Here is an 8,106-nt window from a genome sequence, read left to right on the forward strand (position 1 = left end):
TGAACCCATTTTTTATTACCTTTAGAAATTCCAAACAAATTTTTTTAAAGGGTCTGCAACCGATGGTTTCATGATTTTGGTTTGTGACTCCATCACAAATACAATAATATTACTCCTTAATGTGACTCTGGAATATGCTCAGCGTGAGAGACCAACTGTCTCTCACTTATACACTCCCTATCCCTTCCAGCGGTATCACTCACCAAAACTAGCAGTCTGTTGGCAGCGGTTTGAACGCCGGCAAAAGACACTCAGCGGAAACAGCAACTCAGAGGCATGATCAAGGGGCGGTGATACTCACAGAAACAATAAATATTTAAATACGGCATACTCGGGTTCGCTCGTTTTCTTAGGGGAATTAGAGGGTCGATCTCGGTTAGCTAACTCTCGCCAGTTCAATTCAGCTCTCAACGTGCAAGCGAGCAGTAAGTGCGCGGCGGTTGTAAATTTATAATTCGCATGCAAAAGTGATATTAGTAGTGAGTTTTTTTAATAATTTGTTTGTTCTTTAGATCTAGTGTCATTAAAAGTCTTAAAGCTAAAGTTAGTAATGTTAATTGTGAAGAAGTTATTAAAAAGCGGTTAGTAATGTTAGTAGAAAAAGCGTGGTCAAATGTCTAAAATTCTATTGTGTTAATCTAGGGTAGAGTGACCTAGCTTGGTCCAGCGCATCTGAAACACTACAAAATAAGTTGAAGTTAGAAGCAAGAAAAAGGTAACGATATGCACATTTATAGATTATTTAGTCTAAAATGATCTAAAACTAATTCCTAAATACTAATTAAAAATGCGGTTTTGGAGAAAATGCGGTAATGCGTGAAGTGTGACTAATTAGTGTGGTAGGTCCACAAAGGGGCCTTTTTCTTTGTAATTAGCAGCTTTGTTCGGAGGAGGAACGCCATCTTTATTCCCTCAGAACAAAGGCAAGTCTTGGGTCCTTGGATGCCTGACCAGAGAAGCCATCTTGGGATTCGGTGAATGGTATTGAAGTCGCGGAGCAAAACCGCCGTCGAATAGGAAGCTTCATCCGAAGTTCCGAAGTTCCAGGTCCTCGATAGCCAACCACGAGTGACGTAGGAATACCCGATCCCCTGCTGGCCTGGTGCCCTATCAATGGGAATACCAACCAAGGACGCCCCGATACGCCATTAGCCGTTGCAGAATCCACCCCGACCACCTCAAGGTGCCGTTAGTCCGCAGAAAGTCCACAACGCAAGAGTAAAAACCGCAAGTAGAACTATGTGACGTCACGTTATAGCTAGATCATAAGAAATGGCCATTTTACACGAATCTTTATGTAAAAACACTTAAACAAAAAAACACTTAATCATTGTGTTAGTACACGTAAATTCAAAGTGTTTTAAAGGATTTTCAGAAAGTTAAATAATTCACTACTATTTAGATTTGCTTCGTTTCCGAACTCGAAAGGAGTCTTCAAACCTCCCTCACTTTGCGTTAGATCTTAATTGAATTGGCAGTGTGGCCTTTGAGCACATTTCCCTTAAGACGTTGTTTGTGAATGCCACCCATCCTGAGCACACTTCTGAGGATGCTCTAAGAGAGAGTTCCTGCTGGAAATAGACCTGTGAACATAAGTGAGTGTCTTGTACCGATTTCCCTGATTCCGACCCTGGAGATCCCCTTTTCCACTGAGCGTAGCCAGGTCTATTTCTACAGAAATTTACCGCAAGTTTTAAGCACATTACCAAAGATATGTTGTGGTAAAATTGTGAGATTTCAAGAAATAAAATCATAGGTGAAACTTTTGCACTACTTTGAAAATTTGTTGAGGAATTCCTGATGGACTTTTAGATATCAGGAACCATACGAGTGAGAAATCTGTAATTTTCAAAACTCTTATAATATACCCTTTTTTAGATTATTTAAAACGTTGCTTTTTGGAGTATGGAAAGATTTTTGTACGAAGTTTCTCAAAGCGTCATGTGAAAGAAGAAGAAACAACAAAATGTTGAAGCAGGTAAAAATAGATGGACAATAAAGATAATTTATAATCTTTTCTCTAGAGGTAAATTATAGGATAGTTATGCCCTCTTTAATAGATTTACAAATAAAACAATTTTCTCAAGAAGTTCCATCAAGATCTTCTATAGAAATTATCCTTGAAATATATCCTTCCTTGATTTTTGGATTCCTAGAATTCTGTCAAAAAGCCTCTAGAAATTCCACTCTCGAATCGTACAAAAATTCAAATCAAAAACATGGAATCCGACAAAAACAATTTTAAGGAAGATCAATACAATTTCCATTGTGAATATCTTAATAAGTCCTTTCTTCATTCCTAGTTTTCTTTTCATGTTTAATGTTTCTCTACAGATTCCTTTACCACTATGTTCGAGAGCAAAAGTTTTCCTGAGGTTTTTCAACATTTTTTTTCTGAGGATTCGAAGGCAAGGGACATTTCAAAAAAAAAATCTTTCCAATTCTTGAATAATCCGGGAATTTGAAGCAAAATTTCTAAAAAAAAACAGAAGAATTTATGACGCAATTAGTGATTTCTTTTTGAAACATATGTTGAGGACTTTTGATGAACTTCGCGGAAGAATTTGTAATAAAATTTGTGGGAAAACTATTTTAAGAATTTTACAGAAGAATTTCTAGTAGGACTTCCAGCAAAATATCTCTGTATTAGACTTGACAGAATCAATGATTTTTTGGAGGAAATACGAGAGGAAAATGAACATTTGAAAAAATAATTAACATTGTTCAGGTAAATCCGGAAGCATATTCCGGAATCAATTTGCGAATAAAAAGTAGACCTAGAAGGAATGCATGACCACCAGGACGAATTCGCTTAGAAAGTCCCACAATATTGTTTGACTAATTTCCAAAAGATTTGCAAAAGATCTAAAGCTACCCTTTCAATATTCCTTAAGGAATTTGATTAGAGTAAAATTCTATAAAGAATATCGAAAAGTTTTATGAAAATTTTTACTTCAAATCTGCTGAAAATTAATCAAATAGTTTATGAAATAATAAGTTTTTCTAAAATAATATAGCAATACATTTATTCATGCGAAAATACTTGAAAAGTAGAATCAACATCAAAGAGGGAATTTTTTGCTGGAATGAACGATTTTGTTACATTTTTCACACCAGGTTAAATTTCTGCCATTCGACTGAAGAAAACTTGGTCATGCCGAAATTTCTTAAAAGATAAGTCTTATTTTTTTTAATTCCCGCTTAATTTAATTTAATTGTCTAAGAAATTCCTTTAGTAATGTTGTCTATTTTACCATTTTTTTGTCTCGGTCATTACACGAATTGAAGTTAATTTATGGATTTCTTTAGTAAATTCTCAAAAGGGAAATCATCCTCACCGGACACCTCGAGCAGGGTATCCTCGAAAAAAAAAAAAAAAAAGAGAAATCAGAATGCAGTGAATATGCTGCTTTATGCTGTAACAGCATTGTTTGGATAATTGAAAAAAAAAAGCTAATTTTGGGAAGCATGTCTCCAGGATATTTACGTTTTTTTGTATCACGGTATTTTTTGCAACGGCCATCTCTGAAAAATTGCGCTCATCGCATATAACAAGAAGCTAGTTCTAACGATAATCATTCGTTCGAAAGTCGGACAGTTAAGCTTTCGGTTGTCAGAACCACCACGCGCTGATGCTGTGTAAACCAAGCGAAGTTTTCTCTCAAATAACGTAACTTCTGAAGAGATTTTTTGGTCCATAGCAAGAGTCATGTACCTGATACATAAGATTTTGCTTCATGTTAATTTATTTTTTATTTTTAGTATCATCAAAATTTCTGGGGAGGGGGGGGGGTTCTGGATGATTCTGGAGAGGGCCAGGCCCCCCTGCCCCCCCTGTTCCTACGCCAATGATTGTAAATTAGTTAATAGAGAAGAAAGACATAGTCCTACGTCAAAAATACGCTCTCGATGATAAAAAAGTCACATTACAAATACCTAATTCTCGAAAACTTATTCAAACAGACTCAATTCAAAAAAGTATACAAACTTACTTTATCGATTCTACGTGTTCCGAAGACGAAATTTTACACGTTCCGCTCTGAACCAACTCGATTTATCACTTTAGAATGTTTAACTTCCGAATTTACAAAACGACGAAAGTAAGATTTTCAATTTTCGCAACCTAATCACTACTTTCGCCGCTCCGCCGATTGGAGAGACAAAGTGGCTTCTAGACCCGTGCGCCGAAATATTTTCAATCAGCGGCGGCGTGGAACAATTTTTGTACCGGCGGCGGCGGCGTCATCGGCGTCACGCCGTTAACAAATTTCGGCGACGGCGTACATCGGCGTGGAGAAAATTGAACATCAAAATGTTCGAAAATTGCCTTCTTTTTTCCGAGGTAACATTTCTATTGGGACAAAGCCCACTCTTAGCTTAGTTTCGTACAGGCGCTTCCACAGTTATTAACTAAGAGCTTTCTTTGTCAAAGTTGCCATTTTTGCATTCGTGGCTCGTATGGCTGGTACGATGATACTTTATACCCAAGAAAGGCATGGAAATTTATTCCAGAAAAATGTGTATGATTAATCGAAAAAAAATGTAAGTTTGTAAGAAGAATCTTTGGACATTTTTTGCTGGACTTTTGAGAGAACTCTTCGAACAATTCTTGCACAAATGTTTGAAGAAATTCTCAAAGATAACACGAAAAAAAATCAAGAGCCTCTTAACCCTCTAATACCCAACCCCGCCTTTAGACGGGGTACACTTTGGAATTTTGTGTATTTTTTCGTAGCTCGGAAATCAAAATGATTTTATTTTTGGCTTATACCTTGACTCATAACACGCATATAAGAAAAGTTTTTTATGACTTTTGAAACTTGTTTGTATTTTTAGAAATTGTTTGAAAAATTGCATTCTTATATAACCTACAAATGCCTGGGCTTCATTTAACGTGTAGTATGAAAAATCGTACCTATTATATTTTTCTACGATCAACCTATCACAAACGAAGAGCCTGGTGGTATTAAAATTATTTTAAACATGTTTTTTCCGTTAGTTACACGGAAAAAAAATACGCTCCGAAAAAAAATTAAAAATTTAATAATTTTCAAAATACCGTAACAATTAAAATTTTTATTATTGCCAAAAATCAACAACTAGAAAAGGCTTCAAGAACAAATGAAAAAAGCTAGGGATGTTCAAAAATAAAAATTATAAAAATCAAAAACCAAAATTTAAAAATTTGCGAATAAAACTAAATAAATGCCCAAAACGTGTTATGAACGATTTTAGATAACGAAAAATAATACTTAAATCGAAAATGAAAATTTGGGTATTAGAGGGTTAAAAATTCAAGTAGCAATAGATATGCTAATGAAGATTTGCTTGGAAGATGTTTTGAAAAAAAAAAACTTTGGAGGAACACCTGCAGAAATACAAGTAAAAAAATTGTGAGCATTATTGTAAGTATTACTGTTTATTCCTAAAAGCATATCTTAGAGGGAATCGTTGCGGAATCCCGAGTGAATTTTTGGAAGAACCCTTAAAGAAACGCATCGATCATTTTCTGGAAGAACTCCTGGAGTATTACCTAAAGAAGTGTATTGAGGTATCTATAAAAAATGTTTGAGGAGTTCTTAGAGTGGCTCTTAAGCGAATCTCTGGTCTAGTTCTAGAACACACAAACAAGATTTGTAATTAATTACATGTCGAAGAAAAATTGAAGGATACTTGGAATAACTTTCAGATAGATTTTTTAGCAGTTCTGAAAGTGTCTCTCAAGCTTCCGTATGTGCGATGTTTGGGTTAAATTGATCCCAAATTCAAATCGTAATAACTTTACGGAATTTCATTCGGTTTTCTATTTTTCTACTGTTTAAGAAAGAAAATTTTATTCAGTTGCGCTTAAAAATAAAAAAATCAAGAGGGGGTATTTCTTGGCGGGGAGAGATTATTGTGAAAAACGGTATAAAAATTTTAAAATTCGAAAACTTTGGACGCTTACATTACTGTGACAGTTTTACAAAAAAAAAACTATACTCTCTTCGGTAAAAATTTGCAACATGGATGAAGCTATCACAGCAAACATTTCTTTCGGATCCCCCGAATTCTATAATTATAGAAAACAATTTTTCAAGATACCATCAGTGCCCACTAAATAGTGTAAAAATTAATGTTTCATGTCAAAAGCCAACATTTTTCGCACGGATATATTCTAGCAATATTAACAACTTTCAAATGAGCTCGTCTGACATTATTTTCATTTGATGAAATAATCCTTGATATTGAAACACAAGACCTTGTGAGCGGTTCACTAGGTATTTTTGTGTATTCCAATAGTAGCTCATGCAAAAAATTGAAGACAATTTTAAAGAAATGTCGATTTTGGTATACAGCCTTCTTTATTGCAGAAGTAGCAATGGTTTGACCATAAAAAATATCAGGATAAATAACGAAATTTAAAATAATGCATTTTTCAGTAAGTTCGCCACGAAATATGTTTACCGTGAGCGGAAATATGAATACAGTGAGAGGCAAAATAAAGTGCCCACCTTACCAGTTTTCGAATTTCTCTCATTGATTTGGTTCAAATTAAAGTTAACACACCTAAATCTTTTGTGATATTTTATTTTTGATGTTCTTTTAAAGTTGCACTTACGAAATTTTGATTAAAAAAAGAATTTTACTTAAAGAAAAAGAAAATCAATTTGTATTGAAAAAAAAGTAGTGACAAAAATAAGTGCCCACTTCCTTCTTGGCCCCAGAAAAGATGATTTAAGAAAAATAAAAAGCAATTTAATAGTTAATGTGTCCTCCTTTGGCCTTAAGGACTTGCTGGAGGCTCTTCGGCATGCTTTTCACCAGGTTTTGTAGGTGTTGTGGATCTAGTTCTTCCCAGGCGCGCTCCAAGGCTTCAAAATAATTATTTTTGTTGGTAACACCAGTTTTTTCAACCCTAGCATCGAGAATCGCCCACAAATTCTCGATGGGGTTGAGGTCTGGGCTTTGTGGAGGCCATTCCAGCGGTTTAATCCGACAAGACCGGAAGAAAGACTTGGTCTTCTTTCCAGTATGCTTCGGGTCGTTGTTCTAGAGAAATATGAATTTCTCTTCAAGGCCCGTCTGGATCAGCGAAACCTCCAGATTTTCCAGCAAGATGTTAATGTAGGAATCTGCCGTCATTATTCCGTCGATTTTCACGACGCTTCCTACTCCACTCCATGAAAAACACCCCCAGACCATCACATTTCATCACATCACACTTCCATGCGTCACCGTTCCTTGGATGTGGCGCTCCTGAAGCTCGAGCTGTCTAACCGAGAGCGGCGGGCTCGTGTGTGATGCAGAGCACCACATCCAAGGAACGGTGAAGCATGGAGGAGGAAATGTGATGGTCTGGGGGTGTTTTTCATGGAGTGGAGTAGAAAACCTCGTGAAAATCGACGGAATAATGATGGCAGATTCCTACATTAACATCTTGCTGGAAAATCTGGAGGTTTCGCTGATCCAGACGGGCCTTGAAGAGAAATTCATATTTCTCTAGAACAACGACCCGAAGCATACTGGAAAGAAGACCAAGTCTTTTTTCCGGTCTTGTCGGATTAAACCGCTGGAATGGCCTCCACAAAGCCCAGACCTCAACCCCATCGAGAATTTGTGGGCGATTCTCGATGCCAGGGTTGAAAAAACTGGTGTTACCAACAAAAATAATTATTTTGAAGCCTTGGAGCGCGCCTGGGAAGAACTAGATCCACAACACCTACAAAACCTGGTGAAAAGCATGCCGAAGAGCCTCCAGCAAGTCCTTAAGGCCAAAGGAGGACACATTAACTATTAAATTGCTTTTTATTTTTCTTAAATCATCTTTTCTGGGGCCAAGAAGGAAGTGGGCACTTATTTTTGTCACTACTTTTTTTTCAATACAAATTGATTTTCTTTTTCTTTAAGTAAAATTCTTTTTTTATCAAAATTTCGTAAGTGCAACTTTAAAAGAACATCAAAAATAAAATATCACAAAAGATTTAGGTGTGTTAACTTTAATTTGAACCAAATCAATGAGAGAAATTCGAAAACTGGTAAGGTGGGCACTTTATTTTGCCTCTCACTGTACTTAGATGCAGTTAATATTTTTTTTATGAAAGTTTCTAATAGCCGCTTATTACC

General features: G+C 35.9%; 1 long non-coding RNA gene across 2 annotated transcripts; it reads left to right on the forward strand.

Moving 5' to 3' along the window:
- Window positions 1–495: 495 nt before the first annotated feature.
- Window positions 496–1,282, forward strand: LOC110680626. Of its 2 annotated transcripts, XR_002502949.1 has the most exons (3): window positions 496–581; window positions 643–715; window positions 844–1,282. It is a non-coding gene; the product is annotated as an uncharacterized LOC110680626 (long non-coding RNA). The 2 variants fall into 2 exon arrangements; XR_002502948.1 differs by having other exon boundaries at window positions 558–715.
- Window positions 1,283–8,106: the final 6,824 nt, after the last annotated feature.

Source organism: Aedes aegypti, unplaced genomic scaffold, assembly GCF_002204515.2.
Source record: "Aedes aegypti strain LVP_AGWG unplaced genomic scaffold, AaegL5.0 Primary Assembly AGWG_AaegL5_hic_scaff_1672_PBJ_arrow, whole genome shotgun sequence".
Taxonomy (NCBI): domain Eukaryota; kingdom Metazoa; phylum Arthropoda; class Insecta; order Diptera; family Culicidae; genus Aedes; species Aedes aegypti.